The sequence below is a fragment of the Hesperophylax consimilis genome, chromosome 18 (assembly GCF_061612785.1).
Source record: "Hesperophylax consimilis isolate HC1 chromosome 18, BYU_Hcon_1.0, whole genome shotgun sequence".
NCBI lineage: Eukaryota > Metazoa > Arthropoda > Insecta > Trichoptera > Limnephilidae > Hesperophylax > Hesperophylax consimilis.
Genome location: NC_142853.1, coordinates 6,517,730 through 6,543,386, shown reverse-complemented (window position 1 = coordinate 6,543,386; position 25,657 = coordinate 6,517,730). Strand labels below are relative to the sequence as shown.

Sequence of the window (25,657 nt, the reverse complement as noted above, 5' to 3'; positions counted from 1 at the left end):
ACACATCTAACTCTTACCTACTCCTTCAGCGTCCCAAATCGGGGATGCCATAGTGCCACACAACAACAATTTTTTCAATAGGCTATATTGAAGTGTTTGCAGATTAACAGTGATGTTAGTAAGGTAAGCTCTAAATTTTCATTAAATTCCTTACTCCAATTGAATTATTTCATTATCGCCTCCTTCGCCGGATATTGAAGAATTGAAAAATTTATGTCAAACACGTAAGTATTCAACTTTTCTTGAAAGTATATTTATCAATAGATTTACTAAAATCTATTTCCTTCAACCGTCACTTGAACAGCTGTTCTATACCATTCAATATTACCATTGACCTGGAATATTTTCTATGATATCGTGCTTTAAAGTAAAGTGGTTAAATTATCTATTTTTGAATGTGTTGAAATAACTTTATAACAGGCCAACATTCAAAAGTTGCGACGTAATAATGTGTGAGATACGAAGTTATTTGTTTTATTATATGCAAGGTTTCAAAATATAGATACAATATCGTCCGAACCACTCTGGAAATTTTACGACAAAAATTTGACCACCATCTCGACAATGTTCAGCCAAGAATTAAGTCAATCTGTTCAGCTTCAAGATCTTAAAAACCCAAACGTGCCAAAAAGTCCAAAAAGGAGATCAATAACTGTCGGCAATGTTGATACAATTTTATAAGATCATCTTTCTTAATAAATTGAAATGCTTGGAGTTACGATTTCTGTTCGGTTCAAGTATTTCGCTTCAAACAACCTAGCCGTTTTCTGTAGGGCTAGCGTATTATTCAATTGTGACTAGTATCTAATCCTGTGCAATAACGGTCAAGTAGTCTAAGAGTAGAATTTGAGAGCCACCTCTGGCTTAGAGCACCCAAATAATCTGTATGATTCTGTGCATAGGAGAGCGGTTCCTTTGATCAACATATTCTCAAAGTAGAAATTTGCAGTCTGTTTTATAATATACTGTTTCAGGGGAGCCTGTTTAAAGGAACTAGCAGCTTTGATCCGCTGCGCCCCGGCGAACCTGTGAGGTACAAAAACGAGCGGAACACCCATTCACAGCAATTGATATTCTTGTCTTCTAGAGAATGAAAACGATGCGTTCTTGTATCAGACGGCATAAGTATGAAGTAATCTATCAGAATTAATTAATTTATTCCCGGTCTCTTCAAGACTTATATGTACATATGCCTTCCCACGGCCCCTTCCTCGTACGTATACCGTCGATAAACTTATTATGATGTATGGAATGGGCAAAAGCGAAGTTTATTATCCTGAATATATGGCAGAATCGAATCTACAAACACATTTCAATTGAGGGCTCCAAAATGTGGTTTCGCCTATATATTAGTAATAAAAACAAAACTCTTTCTACTATTCTGAAACACCCATCAATTCGATCAGTAGAAGTGCTCTACAGCAATTTTTATAAGCTCCATCAAATTAATAATTGATAACACAATACCCAAACCAAAGCTTCACCCAAATATGAGATTAAGGTGTTTCCGTACTCACAAGTCAAATGCACTAGACTACACAATATTAAAAATCACAAAAGTCCGCACCTTTCCATCAAAAATAATATGTTATAGGACGTAAAGCGCTTGTAATAGTAAATGTAAAATAGTTTAAACTTAATGGACTTTTGATTATAATTACATTAACCCAACTATGTACGCGTGTGAGGAAACTTAATGATAAGGGTATAATCGAACAATGTCATCATCCATTCATCTATTATTTACTTAGAAGTTGACCAACAAGTCACATTATTCTTTGTTCGTGTTTTTGAAATTTTATAATTTTAACTTTATCATGTATGTGCTATTAAAAACACAATTTGATAAATGATTGAAAACGAAACCTGTGGATTATCAGGACTTTAAAAAAATCACACTATCCAAACGTTTACACGAGGAAAAGAAACAGTTATGATATTCTGGTCGTTGACTTGCAAAACCCGCACTGGAAATTTCTAGTGGTTCTGATATATTCACAAAAGTGTGCCAAATCACTATTTTGATTAATCATTACAACGAATTGATGGACACTATGAATACCAAAAATATGCTTTAGATAAATTGAAGATTTTTCTATAGCTACGCTTGAGTAGAATACAAATAAAAATATAAATTACTCAATAAAAAATATAAATACAAACTACTAAAAAAAGTATTTTTTTCAATAGAAATGTATGAACGCATAAAAGAAACAACTTAAAAAATACAGTATTATAGCTAAGATTATCTGTGACAATTTCACTTGATTAACTTTTTTGGTTTCTTATAAAATTATTTACAAAATAAATTTTTGTGCGTGAAATCGAACATTTCTAGACTCAGTTTGTCAAGCGATTTTATGCCCCTATTACCTACGATATAAGGTATACCAAGAATATACACATTTTTGGCTTGTAGCTTCCTCTCAACAGTAACGGTTGTGCGGCGTTTATCATATAAAACTTAAATTTGGATTAGAGGCCAAAATGCCCAACAAAACTGAATAATTATTTTTCTAAGGAGTGTAGCACGGATATGTGCTATTTTAATAATTTTTGATTTAAACTAAAAAATCTGGGGAAAAAAGTAATTCATTATTCACGATTCTCGTAATTGTGTTTATCAAAAAAACCTTGTCTTTTTTACTATCTAAATATAATAAAATATAAAATAAAAATACGAATTATTAAATATTAAAAAAACTATTTCGATGGGTTTAAATTAAATTTTCAAACTACCGGCTTACTTTGCAACACAAATTTGTCGTAGATAAATTTAAAATTCCGACACATTAAGCGCCTGTTTTTCATTTTATTATTATTTTTTTTATTTATATAATATTTAATTCAGAGTATTTTTCTAAATTAATTTTTTTGTTAATTTTCATTAATTCACAAAAAATTGTCAAAGTTGCCTCTTAAATAGAGAAAATTGAATTCTAATGATTTGTATTTTCTAATTTGAAACACAAATAAATAAAGCAGCACATATCCGTACTAGATGATTTTTTTAAGAACAGCACCATCTGTTGGACTTAAAAGCAACACGCGCTATTGTTTCTCTGTCTGTATAGATAGACTAAGCAACAGAAAGCGTGGCGGAGTACAGCTAGTAACTTTTATAATAATTTTTCAAATTTACTCCGTTTTCAGCGCGCGCAGGGGTATTTGAGCCCTTAAAGTAAATTGACCGGTCGGTGGCTGAGTTGACATCGCGTTTGAGTCTCACCCCGGCGTAGTATCTTCAATCCCTCGGCTGGCTAACTCCTCCATCACAACACAAGCAACGTTTTCCGCTTAATTTGGTGGTAGTAAGATATTTTCAAATATTATCAGGTTATAACTAACTTAAAAAAATGTATATATATATTTCGCTAAATAACAAAACACTATTATATAATTGTGTTAGTATATATATATATATTAAAATGTACATACTTTTTATATTAATAGTGTTCGAAACATCTCTAGATATCCGAAAATCCAGAGCGCGTTTTTTAAATCGACGACTGATTTAAAAATATTTTAAGGAATTTTTAGAGAAGTTTTAAATAGGTATACACAACAGCGAAAATTACGAATTATTAAATTCCTAACAGTCTTTTTAATAAATAACGTGTTTTAAATAGTCATTCGTTTTTTTTCTATGTATTTTGCATATTAATTATCACAGTTTTCCTTTAATATGCTGTAAAAGCTAAAATGATAATAACAAATAAAATTAAATTTTTGAGCACTATTTACCAACAAATCCAATAAAAATATCATAAAATTATAGTTAACAGTATCAAAATTATACAACACCTGTCAAATCCGAATGTTGTGGTGTTTTTCACTAAACGGTCACATTGTTTTTCCTTTCAGTTCACAAACAATAATAGTATTCTGAATGAACCAGCAAGAATCGGAGAGTCCGATTAACGGATCGCCTCACGAACAAACAATTTTGCTTTTCAAATGTTTGTTGATGAAAAATATGCGCATGAGCGTTCCCAAACAAGTGAAGGACGGATGGGAAATTCGGATTTTCAGATCGGAGCGCATCAGCCACACGTCCGTCACGACTCGCAGCTGAACTGGAACTACCTTAGTTCGCTACGAACCATCTACGTCAGACATACGTAAAAGAAAAACTTCGGAAAAGCGCAAAAAAAGATTTCCACTTTCATACCATACAAAAATAACGATATTTTGAATTGGGAATTTTTACTCGGTGCCGTGGTTTTGCTTGTATTTCTAACTGCGCAAAGACCGCTTTGTGATACTACCTACATTATACCACGGAAAATCGCGTGGGCCGCGATCTACCATCACGGTTTTCCTACTCGGGGTACATTCACAGCGTTGCCGGACTGTTAGTAAATGTTTATAGGAGAGAACATCTTTGCGACGTTGCCGCCGAGCACGGGGTGCTGTTATTTTTATTTTTGAGGGTAGGACGTTTTGTGTTGTTTTTATCGGAGAAGGGTTGGATGTTTAGCATGCTTTTTTTGGCTTAGCTTGTTATTATGTGTTATTTTGTGCGTAATTACAAAATGGTATTTGTTCGTGTTTTATTCAATTAACTAAATTAAATTATTAAAATTTAAATTAATTTTTTAAACACAATTTATTAATTTCATTCATAAAATATTTTTTTACGCAATCAAAAACACATCTCACAACATCACAATTAATGCTTTTCCATGATATCTTGCATTTGTCTCTCTCGCACGGCCCTAACAAATTAATAAAAATTATCCGTCTCATTAGGCGATTACCTAATTACTGTGGTGAGATGGCGATAGTGTCCGCGCACGCGCAAACGTGTTGGACGTTACGATTTAAATAGACTTCCAAGGTATATTAAGGAAATGTAAGAATTTTCCAAAACATTTGGTCTGTTAAGGTTTGCGATGAAAAATTTAAGGTTTAGAAGAGAAAAGTCACGTTGAATAGACTGAATTATAATACAAACCCAGCGATAAGCTGGACCTTTTGACAATGTTTCACGTTTTTGTTAAATTTACGTGATTGAAATAATAATGACCATAAAATTTTATATCGCACTTGATAGAAAACGCGTGGGAAAACTTAATGAAAGTTTTATTGCTGGGATTGGATGTTAGAAATAGGTGGATAACAATAATTTATTTATTTATTAATTATCCCTGGTGGGCGTTTACAAGATATTTTAGAATATATTTTACGTGATTTAGTACATCATATATAGCGTTTTTAAGATTTAGATTAAGTTTTAAAAAAAAGAAAAAGACTAATGTTTATAAGACAAAGGAAAAATAAATTATTGTAAGCAATAATTATTCGCCTGAAATACCCACACAAATTGAAAATATCTCAAGAGTAAAAATAAATGCCGCTGACGGGAATTGAACTAACAGCCTTCTGAATACCGGTCAGCTGCTCTAAACTACTAAACTATGTCAGCTTATTTTCCAAGCCTGCCAAATAATACAATATTTACTAGTATTTCATATAAAAATTATTGCTTACTACATTTTTTTATATGTAAACAACCAACTTTATTTTTGTAGGAAAGACTTTATTAGTACAAAATTTCTCACTTATGTAATATACGGTGATATTATATTATTTTGCTTAGTAGCTCGATTAGGTACTAAAGTTGATCAAATACAGGAATTTACTAGTCTAGTTCGGAGTGAATAATTTTAAACAAAAAAGTAGAGTTTATGTGCTAATCGTAATGTGACGATGAAATGGACGACTGAAATAAAGTTATTACTAATTTTGTATGAAAAAAAATAATATTTTTATATCCCTTTTCAGCAATGCTTAAAATGCTAAGGAACATTTTTTTTATCTCATTTTAGTCGGGTCTCATTCATACTTCAACAGTCATTTGTCCTCTCTTCTCCAAATGCTGCTTGCTGTCTTAAAACACTTGTGGGTTATTAGCATTAACATTATTTTATTGGCTTTTGGCAGAGCGTTTTTGGTTGCTGTCGAATATAAAAGGGTGGATCAGGATAATGCAAGTGAAAACCCTGAATTTCTAATCTACTGTGTTTAAAAAACCTTAAAGCCCTTTGTTACGGTTTTCGGAAGGAGTCAAAGCTACTTTCCCCTTTAAAGCTTTTATTTAGAACCTTACATTATATTGGCAGGAAACGCGCTTCACTTCACGATACTCCCGTGATAAAGTCTTGCAAAGAAGAGAATAGATTTGAATTCTCAATGCCTAAAACCAAATATCATATTTTTAAATAATACCTCCGACTTCTGACATTTCCCATACATTCTGATGGCAACATGGAACACTCGTTCCTCTTAGCGGCGTGAGTTGGGAGCCTTAGTTTTCTTTCATACACTTTAATGGATTTTATTTGAAATATATTCTGTATTTTTCCTTAATTATTTATACAAATCTAAAAAGCACCAAAAATATTTAGTAACATAAATACGACCCTACTACTTTTTTTTCTCGTATATAAAAAATATTAAAGCGGTTATTAACTCTGTCTTTGCTGGTTTAGAAAGGCAGTAAAATAATAATATAACTGTGAGAAATATCACAAAACAATTTCGGTTTATTTAATTAAAAAAAATTATAAACTGTGCATAAATTTTGTTCATCAATACATGCTTGGTATAAGACCGGGGGGTCTATCACACTGAAATCAATAACTTTATAATGTTGGATCGATGGGCGTAACTACCGATGATTTTATACTGATCCATAAAGTCTTATGTCTATGACAAAATTGGTTGTGAAACTAAATATGAACCACATCATTCCATTCATTAGTAAAGTAATTTTGCATAAAGAACGATATTCTTTTAAAAAAGTTGCGTATATCAACAATAAACCAAAATTTATAATCCATCGAAGCCAGAGTCAAGTTAGCCTAATAGAAGCTGGGTGTACTGCACAGAGCCCGCAGATACTTTTCTAGTAAACAACTGCTGACACTGTACAAATCAGCCACCTCTGGTACGAAGCCCCAAAATACCTTAGATCCTTTAATCCTTTTCTTTTTAAAATCATTAATTTTTCCCTTATTAATTAGCCCTACGTTATTGCAATTGATTTCATATCATGTTCCTGATAGACTCACGTGTCAATACCTTGTGTGTAAAAGGTGTTATCTTATGTTGTTTTATAAGTGTTAAATTTTTTTTGTCGAAGGACTTTGGATGTTAGTGTTATTACCACTGCACGTAAGACAATAATATGTTGTATGGAAGGAAGGACTCACAATTAGGAACAAGGGCACTCGTTTCTTCCTGTTTTTCTCACAGAAATGCACTGAACACATAACTGTTTGCACGATATTGGCCCAGATGTAAAGAGATAATTAGGTAAGCGAGGTAAGATATTGTAACAGACTGACTGCAATGTGCACAGAAAGGTGCAGGAATAGATAGGAAGATAGGACATAAGGACAAAACATACTATCTCAGTACAGTGATCGCAGGTACCTATGTATATATGTGTGCATAAGATGTACCAATACCAATTCCATTACCAATTCGTTTATAAACTCTCTTATACCACGCATATATGACTTAGGTGTACGCAGAGGAAACAGATATTTTTATAGCACCGAAAGATCGTACAAAAAATCATTTCACTTTTAATTAAAACCGTCGTTACTTTACATTTTGTTTTATATGGCCTTGTTGTAAAATGTAGATAATTTGAATAAAAAAATAGTACTCTTACTCTGTAATCTTTAAAAAATATAATTTATCTGTGCATTTAAAAGTGCCTCTGCCGTATGAATTCAAATGGGTTTAGTGACAAGGAGGTCCTTGTCAGGTACTTCTCACCATCTCCCTCCCTCTCTCAGCCTCACAAAACTCCCCAAATGTGGATGCCATAGTTCAACCGACTCCAGTCAATTATTGGGTTGCAAGCCTAGAGACCTCCATGCTAGCTATGGCTTAAGAACGTCGAGTAAAGTAATAAATTAATTTTGAATAAATAAACCAGATAATTAAATATTTTGATTGAGCCTATTTAATTTAATTGATGCATTTTTAGAATTGTTGCTACCCCTTATTTAATCCAAAAATCCTAACGAACTTCGCCTCCAAATGCAGAGTTAAATGCGTAACGCAGAAACGCGTATTATGCTAATCAAAGCCATCTTAAAATAAAAAAATTAAACGTGTGTACATCTTTCCACATTCCAATTGTATTTTTAAAGTTTATTCACAGTTATTTTATCAATTATTTAACTTCCAGTGGCAGTGGATTTTAAAACAAAAATTTTCTTTATAAACACCCAATAAACTGCAAAAGCAGTTTTTCAGCAGGTCAATTTCACAATAATGACTTTTATGACACTAAAGCACAAACATGAGAAAATTTACAATTGACCACAGTAAAATATTTGAATTTATTTGTATTTACGCCAATTCTGGCTTTTACATCGGTTTTAAGAACAAAATAGACTTAATGGGCTATCATTAGTGAGATATAACAGTAAACTGATAAACTGAATAAGTAACAGTATTGGAAAACATGTAACAGTAACATATAATAATATAGAAAACAGAACATTACAGATATGTAAACTGATAGATAGGATGGCACAGGCAATATACTCACAGGCATACACACTCAAAAGCACACATTCATCTATTTATTAATACACCAGATTACATGCACAAAATCAATCTATAATAATAATAATGATTTATTGTCTTTTTTTTAGTAAAATATAGAGATAATGATATCCTCACTGGGATCACCCGTAATAATGTATAGGTGTCCAGAAACAATATCAATTTAAAAAATTTGATCTATCAACCCCTTTTTCAGATCTTTCTGAATTTAGTGGTGTTTTTCAATTCCTGTTTTATATCCATTTGCATCGTATTATATGTGTAGGTACAAGATAAGTGAATGTTCGTTGACCGTATTTATACTTTATTTCTGGAATGACCATGCCGTGTAAATTAAAATAGTTCTAGAAAACTTTTCGTACGTCACTTTCCAAGACGGAAGTTCAGTAATGTTTGTTCTTATTGGAGTAGTTTCTGTAAAATTGGTAAATTATGCAAAATTTCAAAGAGAATGGTGAGCATGCACTGAATTGTTCAACTTCAAGGACAACAACTCATTACAATATTATGCAAATTTTTAGTTATAACTGTGGATAATTCTGAGTTGCATAAGGGACCAGTTTCCGTAACTTGGATAATAGAAACATTTTTTCGGTTTTATTTATGTTCGGAAATCATTTTTTCACCTGCCTGAAGAAGTTTATTTTATTACAAATACCAAACAAGACTCAAAACTGCCCGGAGCCGTTTGGACTAAAACATCCCCAATTTGAGTCACATGAGTGAGGCTGAAGAGAAATGGTAAGAAAGGAGATGGGGGAGAGGAAGTTAGGACAATCACAACAATTTACATCGAAACGTTGATCAGCTGTTTTCCAATGTTTCATGTGACCCGGACTTACACATAAATATAATAATTATTTCCTGAAATTATACTGGCCTAAACTGGCACCTGATCAAGCAGCCCACTTTTATAGAAAATTAATTGTTTGATTCATCCAGAACATAAAGCTTACGTTAATTTCACTTCCGCTTTAAAATGAGCCTATTGCTATTGCTATTGCTAATGCTTTATTGCATTTGGCAGCCGTTTTCACTGCAGGCTAAAATATACGAGAGTAGACTTAGTTCCTACAGTATTTAAAAGTGTATTATGTGCCAGTCTGCGTATTTGGTTATGCATTTATGGAGTGTTAAGCAATCCACAGCGGCCATAACTTACGTTGAAAAATAAATTAATATTTTTTAATGTTGGGACGTAACTGATTTTTCAAATCACATCATTTAAATCAATATTCTTTTCTCCTCTAGGGCGATCCCGTGAGGATCTACCACACCATGACAAGAAAAATAACACTGTATCCAGCGGCAAAATCAACACATAGGTAATATTAGGAATGAGGAGATCACCATGGCAGAGGGGTAAGGTCATTGCTACCGCTTCATACAATACCGGCTAGGACAACAATTATTTCACTTAAAATGGCTTGTACAAAAGTACTGAAATCAAAAAAAAAATGTTGCAGCAAGATTTGAAAAGTCATAAACTTGATAACTTATTTCCAATTTTACTTCCCTTCTGAGATCTTGGTTCAGCTCAATAACATCCCTTAAATAAGAGATCACATAGTTTTATTGGCCTCGGGGGTTGAAACTATTGTGCAGTATTCCCATTAAAAATGTTTGACTAAATAACTAGATAAGACATTTTAAACGCCTTATGTGTGTTTAATGTAACACGGTTTTATGCTCGACATTCCAAAATCAAATTCTTTGAGAAATTACATTTCTTCTTTGAGCCAGATTTATGTGAGCAATTGATTATTTTAACCATTTTATTATGAACCATCCATCTAGCGGCATTAAGTATCTACTTTTTTATATAAAATAATAAAGGAAACGCAGGACTCAGCATAAATTTATTGTGTCCTCTGCGACTATTAATTTTAATATCATTACAATAACTCATGGTTGGGTCTAACCTATACAATTGTTTTTTTCTACAAATATATTGTTAATAAACCACTTGAGCAATTGGTACATTTACCATATTATTTAATTGATATTATTATTTAAAATATTAATACAGAGACATATGAACTGCTCACTGGGGATTAAAGCCAATGAGTCAACTTAGATTTCACTTCTTGTCGCATATTTTAATGAGCTGTGAATCTGGCACATTATGATAAGTGAACGCTGCAAACGTTTTTTGCAAATTTGCCATAATATGCCAAAAATCACTCGAGTGGTTGATACATTTTGATAAATTAAAAATATTGTTTAGTGAGAATAATCTACTTTGTTTACACGACTGTCTTATCTTCTGTCTATTTATAAAAAAAGATGTCAGTGACTGTGATTTGATTTGTATACAAATCTATAGTTTTATTCCGACACTGATGAAATTTCGCACACTTAATCTTCAAAACGAGAGGAAGGTAGTGGCCTTCCTAGATAGATATCTACATTAGATTTCTAAAAACTTTCTTTAAACACCAGGTAACATCGGGAAAATTTATCAAAACCTAAGATATCTTTATCAGGGTACACATTTTTAATTTGTTAAAAGTGTTTATAATTTTGTTATTAAAAATAGTGGTTTTATTAAATTAGTCGGTTATTTTTATTGAATATAATATCATTCCATGAGGTGATTTTTTAATTGTTGCAGAAGAACTACGTTATTTTTTACAGATCGGATACTCATTTCCTTAATTATTGAAGACAATATAAGCGATTTCTAAACGAAAATATGAAACAGAAAAATCAGAAAAGGATTCGGTCACAGGACCCTTGTCTGGGACATGTGTCCCGGGAAGACAAGGGCCCTGGGTTCGAGTCCTAGATGTGACCGTATCCTTTTCTAATTTTTCTGTTTCAGATTTTCGTTTAGAAATCGATAATATTGTCTTCAATAATTAAATATTAAAATTTGAGGTTTTACTCAATAAAGTTATCCCGAAAAATAAATATTAACTTCCTGTCTATAGTGCGATACTACCAAAACACCTAGGTCAGAAATGTTAAATTGTGAAAATATTTTAGAAATAACATTGAAATCATTTTGTAATGATCAATGTGTATTTAATGACGAAACTTGAGAAATTCTATTCATTTTGACAAATAATGTAAATTAGGTTCTCAAGGTGTCTCTTTGTACCATTGCGAAAAGGATAGAAGAGGCTGGCTAGAATGAAATTAAACAGTGGCGCAGAGAAAAAATATGGGGCTAAATTATAATATACATTTCCATGTGCCGCGGAAATGTAAAAGTTTTGTTTTTGTCACAATTTTGCAGTTAGAAATTATATTGAATGTATGAAGCTAGCGGAGAGCCTAATGTATTTTTTAAACACTAGTAATATAGATTTAATGATACTACACACATTAATTTATTGGAAGAAATAGTCGGGAATAAAGGAAAACATGAATCAAATTAACATCGAAAGAGTTGTAAGGAGAATGTATAACTTGGAAGTGAATAGTTGAAGAGGTCTAGGAGGCTCGAGGAATACGTGGCACGATCAAGCGAAACAAATACTTATTACAATACAATGATGTTATTGCCACCTTAAAAATACACCCAGTTGTCTTGTACTCTAGAAATCACAACGTCAAAACTTTACCCCCAACTATTTAACGTACACGTCAGTTATTAATAAATGAACACCTTGCAGCATATAGAGATTTTTAAATCTCTTGAAAGAAAATTTACCTATAAAATTTTCGCTGTTCGCGTCGATGTGGTCGCCTTTGTATTTCATCAATGGTACTCTGAACGATCTCAGAACTAGGAAGATAAGAAACCCAATTAGTTAAGAAAATTTGACAACAATAGGGATTTAGAAATCTGAGTGGAAATTTCAGTGAATCTATTTATTTATTGGGGTTGTTTCCTTTAAAGCATTTCCAAATTGGATCAGCCCCAAACAAAGTTCTTAATTATAAGGGCACGTGGCGCACTAGTTTAGCTTTGAAACGACGTAATTAAGTATTAATGCTCTTAAGTAGGCATAATAGTGAATTATTATCGTCATATCGACTATTTCCGCGGTAAAATTTGTATCACCTTGGCTCCAGATCCAGAGGTGCATACTTAAAACACTCGTACATAAGAATTTATATATTCACCAAATAAATAAAGTAATTACATTATAAACTCGTATTTACATAGGGTTTTTACACCTTAAGAGATTAGAATACTACTCCTCCGTAAAAGCGTTAGCTTGTGTTTGGAAGAGGAGTGCACAGTACATTATTGTAGTTATTTATTAGTACTTATTTATTTTAAATAGTTGTATCCCGCCACGCGTTGCTGTGGCTCAGTCTTTCTGTGCAGATATAGAAACGATAGCGGGTGTTACTTATACGTCCAAGGAATGTCACTGTTTTTCAAAAATATATCTTTTTACCTGTCACAGGTGACAAAAAATATGTTTTTATCTGTCACAGGTGACATCTTTATAATATAGGTTTACAAAAACACACGCGTATTGGAATGCAACGTTGTGTCAAAATTTCAAAGTTTTCGATGAAGATTGAGATTTTGGACCAACTAACATTAACGTTTTTATTTATATAGATAGAAAGATAGATAATTTAGGAAACAGAAAATTATAAATTATAATGACATTTTCTTTGGCAATATTCAGTCATATTTTATTTTATTTCGTATCACGAAAACTTGTCTCGATTTTGTGATTTTATAAAAAAAAAACTGAAAAAAAAGCTTTATATATTTATTGATTTTAAATTTTAATTTATAATTTTGTAGTCGTACTTGATTTATGTAAGAACCAAGAAATAATATTTTGTTGAAACAAATAATAAAACTTAAGGGCAAAGGACAAATTATTATGAAAATAGATACGCATTTTTAAATACATAAAAATTGAAAAAAAAGTAGAGATAAACTGAACAATAAAAAAATATTTCAAAGAATAAAATGCTTTTACTATTTTCATAAACATCATCCTTATTCAGTCTATGTTTTTTAAATGCTAGACAAAGGTATCACAGATGGTTACAATCTTTGATTAAATTCTTTGCGATGCCACGTATTTGAGCTTTTCCTCGTCATTCCAAAGGGTTTTAAAGCTATACATGGTTATATTGTATAATTTGTTATCGTCCCAGGCTTGGCCCTTTTTTGTTCCCAGTAAAATCGTATCTTCTGTTACTTGACCGACCAAATCAAAGATGATTATGGTGAATAATTTACATCTACGAACCTGAGTTTTAAATGATCTATCTGTAGTATTGCGACATAAATTTAATTAAAGAAATCAACGATTCATGTGTTTATTACTGTCCTAGTTACTTGTATAATTGTAAGACGTGATCTTCGATATTTAACTAATTCTACATTTTTTTATCATAAAGTAATGTCAGTAACACGTTATAAATACATATTTTATTCCAATTTTCATAAAAGAGAAAATAATGAAGTCGTCGACCCATAGCGATAACATTAACTAAGTTTTGCTTTGAAGCAGTAGTTAGGAGAGTGTATTTAGATCACGCTATAAACTTTGTATCTACAATAAACTTATAATATTATTATTGTGCGTCAGACACAACGGAAAATAACACTTTCTGGAAAACGCTGACGTAATTATCACGGTATACGAACGTTGCTGACAAACTTTATGTCCTTATCAGTTCCCCCTAGCGTACATTTAATAGGATTAAACTATTTTATTTTTAAGTGTAACAATTCCACGGAAACCTTCATTTTCGCGTGTAAGTGACAATATTTGACTGCCGCAAAGTGACTTTGACACTATGTAACATTTGGTTTATGTTTTATTTCTTTTCAGACTTTTCAGAACAATGACAAAAAATATTTACCATAATACTGACTTCCATAATTTTTCACGATAACCAGACATTTTGAAAATGTTTAGCATTACAGTAAGATAGCGATATGCCTGTCATGCAATTAACTAACTGTTACTTATGAAGACAAAATTAATCATTTAGAAATTTGATTTTACTCATTTGATAATTTGGTTATAATCATTTTAAAATATTGATAATAATTATTTCTTCTACGACCTACAAAGAAAAGGCCTCCACCATTAGAACTCTTACAAGGTTACTTCTTGGTACAACTGGATGTACCCAGAAATAAAAGTTGGATATAGGTACCTACACCCTAAGTTATACATTCACAATGTCTTAGCACGAGCGGTCGTAAAGATAACAACTTAAATCTGCATTTCAATGACATGCCGTTGGGGTGAGAAAGGCCATCCCTCGATACTTCCAGAATCTGGGTGTTCCGAGACTGTCTCCCTCCAAGTGTCACGGAAATTTTGATCACCATCTCACATTATGCAGCAACAACATCATCTAATGTATGCAGAAGGCGATGGTGATGGTGAGTAATTAAAATGTCGGAAACTTATTTTGTCGGTACACTAAAGTTTAATTTACCGTTTAATATATTCATGCATTAATTACGACGGGGTGGTTTGAATAAAAGAACTCTAAGAAATAGCACACAGACAAAGTAAATAAATATCGTTAGATCTGGAGTTTTCTAATTTAGGTGTAGTAAATTTGCATGAAACAAACAATAGTTTTTTCTGTCATGGGAGAGTCTTAAACTTACGTTTCGGACCACCACTTTGGGTTGCGATATTAAACTTTATTTGAAATCTCACGAGAAATCTCCTGCCTCTATTGTAAAGATGTAGAGAAGGGAAATTATATTATCTTCCCCCGACCCGTTAACTTCATGTGACAGGCTGAGAAAGAAAGTAAAGAAAGATGTGGACAAGGTGCAAAGGTCTTGGAGAGTCCTTGAGTCTTGCAAAGTCCAAGGATAAATACGAATTACAATTTTCACGAATGTTACGAATGATGCAAAGTTGAAGAAATAACTAGTTTCATAACTTTCAAATGGGTGTTTCATGTTCCACAAATATTATTTCGAAGAATTCATAATGTCCTTAGATGCCTTTTTCCTGCGGCAGCAAAAGGAATTTATATTCCAATTTTATGTACTGTCATCTTTGGCACGCCTCAGCCTGTATACAGCGCCATTTATCTAAGTTATATTCCTGAAACTCTAATTCCACAGATCTTCCGTTGCAGTATCGTAAAACCATTTTAATTGCTTTCATCACCTGTCGTATGCAGTTACCAAAAGTTGTTAGTTTAATATTTTGCCTAGAATGTAAAGTAGTTCTACTTTATTGGGAGAATATTCTTCAAATAACAAAATCAAGATTTGATTGAAGTATGAGTTAGTCCATCTAATGACGCTATCAGCAACAAAAGATATTATTTCATATTCACAGCAGAAATATATTTCGTTACAGACACTCCAATTTAAGTTTATAAGTTTCTAATAATGATAGCTACTAGCTACGTAGAACGTAAACTTTCCGAGAACAGCTTACGTTGTGACAGAACGGATATCAACACCCTTTGAATGATGGTATATGTATAATTTTAACGGGTGTGTTTTTCTTAACCAAATCAAGCTTAATTGAGTTCCGTGAGAAAGTATTATTATTAAATGTTAAACCAACCGTCAGAATTGTTTGAAGTGGCTACATAATTTAAAGCACTCATAAATAATGATAAACCATTATATTTCAGAACAGTGGAATGAATATTGTGTGCGAATAATTTTATGTATCCATTTTCCGCCCCAGTACCAAGTCTAATTATTATTTACCCGGCTAGAACAAATTTTGTTGTTTTCTCCTCTTACCAAAAAGAAAAAAATATTTTTGCGGGATTTATAATGGAAATTTATTACGTACAGGCATCTTTAAAAAAATCTGCATTTCATTTTTGGCTTCAATAAGTTTGAACGAAATGATGATGAAGAAAGAACGCATTTTTAATAGAAATTCAGTTGGATATTGAAAAATATCACATCCTAATCTTAACACGAAATTCAAAAAGTTTTGTGGAAGGGTAAATATAATTTGTCGTAAACAAATTTTTAAAAACGCCTTTTTAAAAATTTAAACCTTAAAACCTAAAATTTAAACCTTAAAACCTTTAAAAAATTAAAAAATAGGCTTAAAAAATAGTCGAATTTGCCTCTAAAATCGTGAAATCTTCAATGACCTATATTTCCTAATTTAAAACATGAAATTATTAAAGTAGCACATATCCGTACTAGATATTTCCGTAACTTTTTGATTAAAAAAAAATTATTGTTTATTTTACTATAAGTATATTGACCTCGAATCCAAATTTAAGTTTTGTACGAAAAAGGCCGGGAAGTCGTTCCTCTTAACGAATGAATTGATAGGTTTCCTGTTAAACTTTTCCTAAAAGATTAATGTATTATCACGTTGTCGGAACACGTGTTCATAAAATTTATATTTTTTTCTCATTTTATCATTTAAGTAAGCAAATTCAGGGGCGTGAACATGTGTCCCAATATATTAGTAATAAATCAGTAAAACTCATTTTTCTTCGTGGAGAATGTAAAAAAGTAAAAGTAGAATTTTTTAGAATGTTTTCCTGATCCTGTGATGAATCTGTGTAATGAATCCTTGATCTCTAGTATCATTTAATTGGCCCGTGCATGTTCTATTTGAATTATGTTTTTTTATGTCTAACCGCACAAGAGTGACAACTGCTTCCAATAGTCTGGAGCCAGTGAGAATATGGCATCCCCTATTGGGGTATGTTGTACGTTTGATGGTAGCGGGGAGGTGAAAGTGATGGGGGAGAGGAAGATTGCGGTATCTGGCTATTCAATCTGGCCATTTCAAGTAACGTTACAATTCTGAATGGTGGTCTTACACTAGGGCGATACTGAGAGTATCTTCGAGGCTGTCATAATTAGATATATGTAACTATTATATATAATTCAACATTTTAATAATTTTCATCTGGAAACCTCAATTTTAGTATGAACTGCTGATCTAACTAATGATCATTAAAATTTCCCATAACACATAAAAATATATCACACGAGCAGCGCAATCCATATATTTAGGTATTCCATCAATTCATAATTTTCGTTTTGAAATTAAAACGAACGTTTTAAATAAACAATGTAAAGTTAATTTCAAAAAAACATGTAATTCTGTTAAACTTTCATGAAAAGATATTTTTAAATAATTTTTGACGGTTTATCCGAGTCCAAAATGATTTTGAAAGAATTCGTAAAATTTTTGAAAATCGTGGAAATATCTTGTATTTAGTTCCCAAAGCAATATTTCCATAAACTGCTGAAATATTTTCCATATCTTGTTATTATTGATTGAGCGTATCGTGCCCACGTATGGAGATTATGAATCCTTGGAGCATTTTATCGCCCATCATTGAGCTGTGTCAGAAATCAACGTTCTACGCCGTGAAATTTAACTGCTTTCGCATAATGTCATATATTATTATTCCCAATGGATTTCAAAATCTTATATTGATTTGCTATTAGACTGTGCAATTCAGAATTCCACAAGGTTCATCTTAAGGCATAACGCAAGAGATAACTTGAGATACGATGTTTTAAGTCCCACCTGGCGGCATAGTTCCTTTTCCGGATTCAATATGCAGTAGGTACTGTTCCGCTTTCTAAGCTCGTGTTTAATTAAAGGCGAGCGTCCTTCAATCGTGCATGGGTTTGCAACTCGCTCAATCAATGCGCAATTATTGTGCATGGTAATTATAAACTCGTGCATGTTTTGAACATGAATTTGGAAATAGAATTAGCGCAATAAACCCGTGCGTGTTTCAAAGCAGTATTGCCTTATATTGAACACGGAAAAGGAAATACGCCACCTGGTTGGAACCTATAACCAATATTATTTTACGGTATCCTAAATTGGGGTATTTTTTTAGGCAAAATAGAGTGGAGAAAGAAGTACGATAGGGAAGCAAACGTTTGGAAAGTACTTGGCTATTCAGTTCTGATCACCAAACACGGCCAATGCTATTTCAAGCAACGATTCGACTCTGAATAGTTGTCTTTCACTGAGCAATTTTTAGAGGTATTTGATATGATCTACAACCAGGAACGTACATTGACACGTACATATATGAAATTAGATACGTATTTATGTTATTTCTGTTACTCAGAGGTTAATTAATTGCACGTCACATTTGACAAATTCTAGAGGACACAAGAAACTTTTTTCTTTTTTTTTGTGAATTTAAATGAAACAAAATTACATTTCATTTATTTTATTTATAAGACTATCTTTTATTTTATTAAAAAAATTGCGAATAACGAACAAAACAATTTAATCTGATCAAAGGAATTAGTAAATATCTGTCCATTACAACATGCTAGTAAATGCGAAATTGATTACTTGCTCGATTTTCATATGTGTAAGATAAAAATAATAATATATTTCCAATAATATTTGCTATCACATACATAAATTAAATTGCTACTATCTGATTGTACGGCAGTGGTAGGCAAAGAGAATGGATCGCAAGCTATAATAGAGTTACGCATACCAGTAGGATCATACTTAGACAGGTTTGCACTAAGATACTCAAAAAATAAACAGAAAACCTATTAATACCTCAAGAAAACAAGCCAACGTGACAATTAAATTTGTAGCAGAAGAATCCAGATTAATTCATTAATAATAAGCAGCTCGACGCTACTTAGGTACGTACTTGCTACTTGCTACTTAGGTACGTACTCTCAGTCGAAATCAAAACAGAGCAACCTACGTACTACAAGCACCTACTTGTCTATCGACGACAATAATACTGCAGTCCGTCTGGGACACTACGACAACTCGCTAGAAGGTTCGAGTCTACCGTCTAGGCTTAATTGCCGCCCCGCCGAAAGTTCGCGAAAGGCCCAGATTGAGCGAGTGCCTCGAATATAGTTGCAATCCAACTACCTGCTGTTGCCACCGGCCGAACAGTATAAATAAGCCCGACGCAGCGAGTCAGTCAGTCAGTTATCTATCAGCCGTCAGTCAACGAGACTCAACGAGTGATCACCCGCGCTCCTCTTACTAGCGCGAAGGACAACGTACCCGACTTCGCCCGTACCATCGTGGACTCTATCGGGACATCATCTTAGCGCCTTGTCCAGAACGCCGTCCCTGGCAAGCGCTACTCGGATTACAAGCGCCCTGGTTACAGTGTCTCTGACCAGCGCTTCTTCCACGCCACCATGACCACCACGAGGATACGCAGCTTCCTCACTGGTCTACGCCGCTCCCGCTTAACCGCCTACAAGGTCCGCCGCACCTTCGGCCTTCCGTCAGCACTGGAGTATTGATTCCCCAGATCGCCAGTGCCTGACAGTCATCGAGTCCCGGTCACCAGCGCCCGGCGTCGACTCACTGACCCGCGCTTGACCACCACACCATCGCAGCAACCGGAGTATTCAACATCTGTCCTAGACCATCTCCTCGTCACGGCAACTGACTCACCAATAAATACAGTGAACTTCACCACACGCCTTTTATTTCGTGCCTCTCACCACAGATCCTCAAAAATTATACAACATACCACAAAAAAAAAAATTGTTAAAATATTCCTCACAAAATGCCGCTACACCTAATGTTAATGGCTACACCTATTAATTTATATTAGGTGTATTTTTAAGGTTAATTTTATGTATCATTTCAACACTTCTAAGGTTATAATTTTGATTTTAATATGCACTTATATTTTTTCTAGACACCACAAAAAATGAATTCAATTAGATTTAATATACTTTATGTGTGGTTTGATTTAATTTCTAAAATAACTGACAATTATGTCCTGTGGGTCAAATTGCTGACAAATAAATAAATTTAATTTTGATCGGTTTTCTGATAATCTTAAAACAAACTATTTGATTAACTAGTCACTAGCCGTCATGCCGTTTCCCCGCAGGGGTAGGCAGAGAGAACGGACCGCCAAACGATTCGGTTTTGACACACACACTCCTTGCCTCATTCACATTCACATGTACATCGTCTCATACTTCTATTATTTATACGGTATTCACTTTATTAGATGATTTACGTAATCTTATACTTGTACTACCCTTGATATAGGTGTATGAACTATTAAGTTACCCATATATGGCGTAAAATATATAAGAATAATAGGATAATAAATAAGGAGAGAACCTCAAGGTGAGGGTCCGGATTATTCCAATCGTCTGCTTATTATGTAAGATATAATAGAAATTGTCAATCTATCACAATAAAAATCCAAGTGTTTGGTTGAAGCCGGAGTTTTATTGATTAAGAGATTAAGAGAAAAAAACCCTGGAGGTACAACAATACTGAAAATGTGCAATAATTTTTTTTTTCAGTGTTTACTTTCTGATCAATATGAATTGCACAGTGTTTAGTTTTCTGTACAGTAAAAATGATATATTGTTATGTTAACGAATTCACTTAATTTTATATGAAATTCTGTTATTTTCAGGTAGTATCAATTCTTAATCAAATAAAAAAATTGTTTTAGCCTTTGCACATACATCCGAAATTTGACGTATCATTAAAATTCTGATTTGGAAAACGTTTCCGCGTATCTACTTATACGGACCCCGAATTTATTAATATGTTCATGCAAAAGGCCCACACGTGTTACCACAAAACATGATCATCAATCATTTGTATCAAGTCATGCAAGTAAAGGGGATCTTCTTTTCTAAAGGCTGGTTTGTAAGGGATGAAAACATATTTCATCTTTATCAGCGTTGTAAACGTGTTTATAATTTTTTACGACTGGTCCAAATAAAAAAAAATGAATAGGTTACTTTTCGTTAGTTTGTAAAAAATCGACGACTTTTTTACATTTAATATTTCAAAAATACCTTTACTAACAGGTACCAACTTTGTATTCGCGAAATTTGACGAACTTGTCATGAAACAATTTTATTAGCACTATTTTGAAAACACACACGAAACTAAACCACAAACAAAAAGAACAATCATTATGAACTCACATCACATATAGAAGAATACTAATTTTTGACAAAAGACACACCACTAATTAAGACCAAAATTGCATAATATTCCGGTCATAATTAAAAATGAACAATCAAGTTTTTCAAAAATAAATAAAAAGCTAGATCAAGTTGTAGGCAACGGTAAGTAGATACAAATAAAGATGTTATGATTAATCTCTGTGTCTTTGTACGGCAGTCTTGTGTATGTATTACAATGGAATGCATAACACGTAGGTCACGTCACGGCGGGATGTGGATGCGAACGCGAATGCTTCTGATAACGATGTAGTAATATCATTGTGTCATTATGTACTTAACTAACTATAATTAAATACAATGACATATTATGAACAAGAAAATATTACAACGACAGATAATGATACAAGTAGAATAGAGGGATGCCACATATTAGAGGAGGGTTAGGGTAAGGAAATGGGAAAGTTTCACCGGGTTAACGGTACAATTTAAAAATAAGAAAATCTAGATTTCAAGAGCTCCTAAATTGTTTAATCTGATTCCTATTTCATGAATAATAATAATACTTTAATGAAAAAGTCTATAGGAAAAAATTTTGGTTTAGACAGATATTAAATAGACATGACAATAGACATCAGTTGGAATTATTCAGTAAACTGGTTGTGAGGGTTTTGCTTTCAGTTGGAAAATAAATTGACTTCATCAAACGACATTTATTTGGAATTACCAGGAAGAACCATGTCCTGTATTACATCAATTAATGATTTTTGGAACACATTGTCTATTAAATAATTGTCGAAGTCAATTTTTTTTACAGGAAAAAAACAACTATTTATCGTTTACCTATGAATGCCCCAACAAGTCCCATTATCGCGAATACTAACATATTAAAGATCAGGTCCACGCCCTGAGAAAAAATGTTTTTTCTCAAGTCTAATGTATTTTTGGTGGAATTGTTTAGCGTCTTTTTAAAGAAAGGAAGGAGAGGAAATTCTTGGAAAGAAAAGGGTATAAGGGGTGGGTAGGAATCTGATTATCAGTGTGTCCTGATCACGCATTCCTCACGCAGCACAAGGCAATGGGTTGAGAGAGTCCTGATGTATAGGTCAGAAATCTCACTCAACCAGTCTCTCCTGATTCCTGAATCGCCAAAACCTAGACAAAACTCACCGCATGCACCCGGCCACCCCTGCTAAGTCACCAAACGTTGCGAACCACTTCAAGTGACCTACGAAAGAGGTGTTGTTTCCCAATGAAAATTAATCCCGGGCGGCAGTACCCGTACTCGCCTCCCAAATGACTACCTATATTACCTAAAACGGGAATTCCTCCTAGTTGGGCAATCAAAGTATTTTTTATCTACATGTGTCATTGTATCATCACCTGTACTAAATAAATAAAAAATAAATAAATAAAATTACATGTATATTTAACATTGTTTCTAAATCGTGGATTATCCAAACAAATCTATATATAAGGCAAAGTGAGCTCTGACGTTACGCGATTTCAGGGCGTTCCTTATTTTCTGCCTTAAAATATTCACTTTTGTAATGAAGTTATATGATTTTCTTTCACCACATTGGATAAGTAAGTGGAATATGGAATAACTTGCTTAAATTATAGGGAGAGGTTTCAGATTATCCTGTCCTTTTTCTATGTCAAAAAATTATCATCCAGAAAGTTCTGTAATTTGCCCAAATTACTTTTTTCTGCTCGGCCTTGAGCCTATTTCTGTGAAGAATATTAATAGAAGTGCTGCTTGCGGTTTCACGCAAATAATAAATGAACAAATAAGAACATGGAAATGTTCTGGAAATTGTCAATATACCGCTGGGAATCGTGACAAAAATTCTTCGGTTTTCGAAATTTCTTCACATCTGAATATACCTTGGTAAATCTAATTTTGTTTTCGAAATGTCAATAAAATATAGGCAATCTAGTATATATGGTTCATGTTGAATGATTTTAAGATGAACAGGGGTTACCTGAAATATGCCTTATAGATCGTCGTTGACAAACATTAATCCATATAATACATGCTGAATTTTACATTCATCTTCCGAAATCAAGTGTTCTTTTCTTACATTATCTCCAACTATTAATTAATTAATAATAACAATTTTACTTAAGTAATAATTTTCCTTAGAAGGAATGAAAAATATTTGTGTGTTTGTTAGGAATCAGGGGGTCAGCGTGTCCAGAAGTGACGAACATATATGAATCCATCCCTCCCACATTATGTGGTGAGTTTGTGGATGTCGCATTCACCGCCAAGACCTAGAGAAACCTCATCCGTGCACCCAGAGACTCCTGTTAAGTCACCAAACTTAGAGAAAAACTTGAGGTGATCTATGGCAGAGGTGTTTGGTTATCCAATGAATAGTTCTCGGTTTCACAAAATAGATGATTTAGTTTTATGACTTTACCGAAAATAAAAATAATATCTTAGAAATGACGAACTTAGATGAAAAACTGTAAAGATTGGATGTTAGAACTTGTTCATTTCATTCTTCATAATACTTGGAATACAATGATCGAGTGACTGAGAATAATTACGTAACGATTCGTAATAATTGCATTCATAATTTACATACTATTATTATTAATAAATGAGGTTACCAATATCATGAACAGTGATGTGCAGTTTAAAAAGGTTGAAAAGCAGTGCATACCATAAGAAAAATGAACTATAAAAAGAAATCGTAAGATAATAGAAAAATACGACAATGTTCTATTGAATGTTTTGTTTTTTCGTGAATTTGTGAAGAAAATTTTACGCTCATTTATTCAGATGGCCATAACCATAGAATAAAGAATGGTCATAACAGTCAGTGAAAGATGGTATATATTTGAAGGCCATTTTCAAGGATACAATTTCCGAACTTTGAAAACTACACACAGCCATATTTTAATAACTTATCTCCTGATACCACCATTACGAGACGAAAATTTATGTCCAATAGGGTGTATCGATTTTTAACTTTTTTTTTGTTTTCAAATTCCAAGTTGAAAAAAAGTTGCTACTAGGTACCACAACTTACCACAAAAAGTTTTGGATTTAAAAAAAATGTTTAGGTCTCCCGCACAAGGCCTAAAGAGTTAATTTTTTTCAAAAAATATCAAATTTTTTTTAAATTTAAAAAAATAAAATCGTAACTTTTGTGTTTATTCCAAGTTAAAAAACAGTAATATTAGGGCATAAAAATAAGTGACAAACGATTTTTTTATATAAAAATTGGATTTTAGGTCTCCCGCACAACCCCAAAAGTTTGTTAATTTTGATGAAATTTTGTAATTTTGTGTACATATATGAACCATGTTTTTTTAAAGTTTAAACCACCGGAATTAATTGTACTTTTCTTACAGAAGGCATAAAATGAGACAATATATATAAATACATAATTCATATATACATATAGTAAAAATATATACCACGTATATACTATATATATAATATGTTTTATACCTGAAAAAATATAGTTGGACGGTGTATATTGTATGAGAAAGGTGTTGAAAGAAACTAATGCTATTTGCTATTACTGTTGTTTATTAAAAAAGTATAAAAGGTTATTACATGTCATAAAATGTAGTATAATAGCTAAGTACAAAATGTTTCTGATTACTTTCCATACGACATGAGTGGCAGTTTTCTTGTTCTACTGCAAATTTACTGACTTGTTTAAGAATTCGTTTTTTCATCTTGGCTTTAAAACCTTAAATCAAAGTTACGTATAGTATTTACATAGGCCTAGTGAAAATTTTATAAATGTTATTACAGTTCCCAAATGAAATTTCAATTTAATATGGAAGACAGTATGATAAAGACGTTATTTAGAAACATTATGACTACAAAATCGTCGAAAAAAACTTACTTAAATTCTAATCCTTTGCAGAGGTTTTGTACTGGCTCTTGGTCTCGAACGTAGGTAGCTCTTTACGGTCTTCCAGTCTGGCACGAATAATGCCATCTCTTTCGATCAGCCCACATACTCGCTTCGAAGCTTCTGTGACTTCCTTGACAATTCGTTCCACCGCTTGAGTGTGAGAAGGAATTCTAAATTCAACCCTTCCACTTTTGCCAGTTTCCGCAATTGACTCCAACTCTTCTAGGCTCATATCAGTAACGAGAGGGGGTTCGGTTATTGAAGTGGATTGTCAGTCAATCATATCTATATAGTCTTCGGCATCAAAATTGATCTGAGGGGGTTTAAATACCCTTACCCCTTTCCTTTCGGTTGCGCGAGCTTTCTG

The 25,657-nt window shown here is 32.8% G+C and overlaps 1 protein-coding gene across 1 annotated transcript in view; it reads right to left on the bottom strand.

Annotated features, from left to right (window-relative positions):
* LOC149415292 (neuroglobin-like) overlaps positions 1-4,059 on the bottom strand; it is a 238,661-nt gene extending 234,602 nt beyond the window's left edge. Inside the window, exon 1 of the mRNA XM_089642263.1 lies at positions 3,805-4,059. The gene's annotated coding sequence lies outside the window, so the exon portion shown is untranslated. The remainder of the gene's footprint in view (positions 1-3,804) is intronic.
* Positions 4,060-25,657: the final 21,598 nt, after the last annotated feature.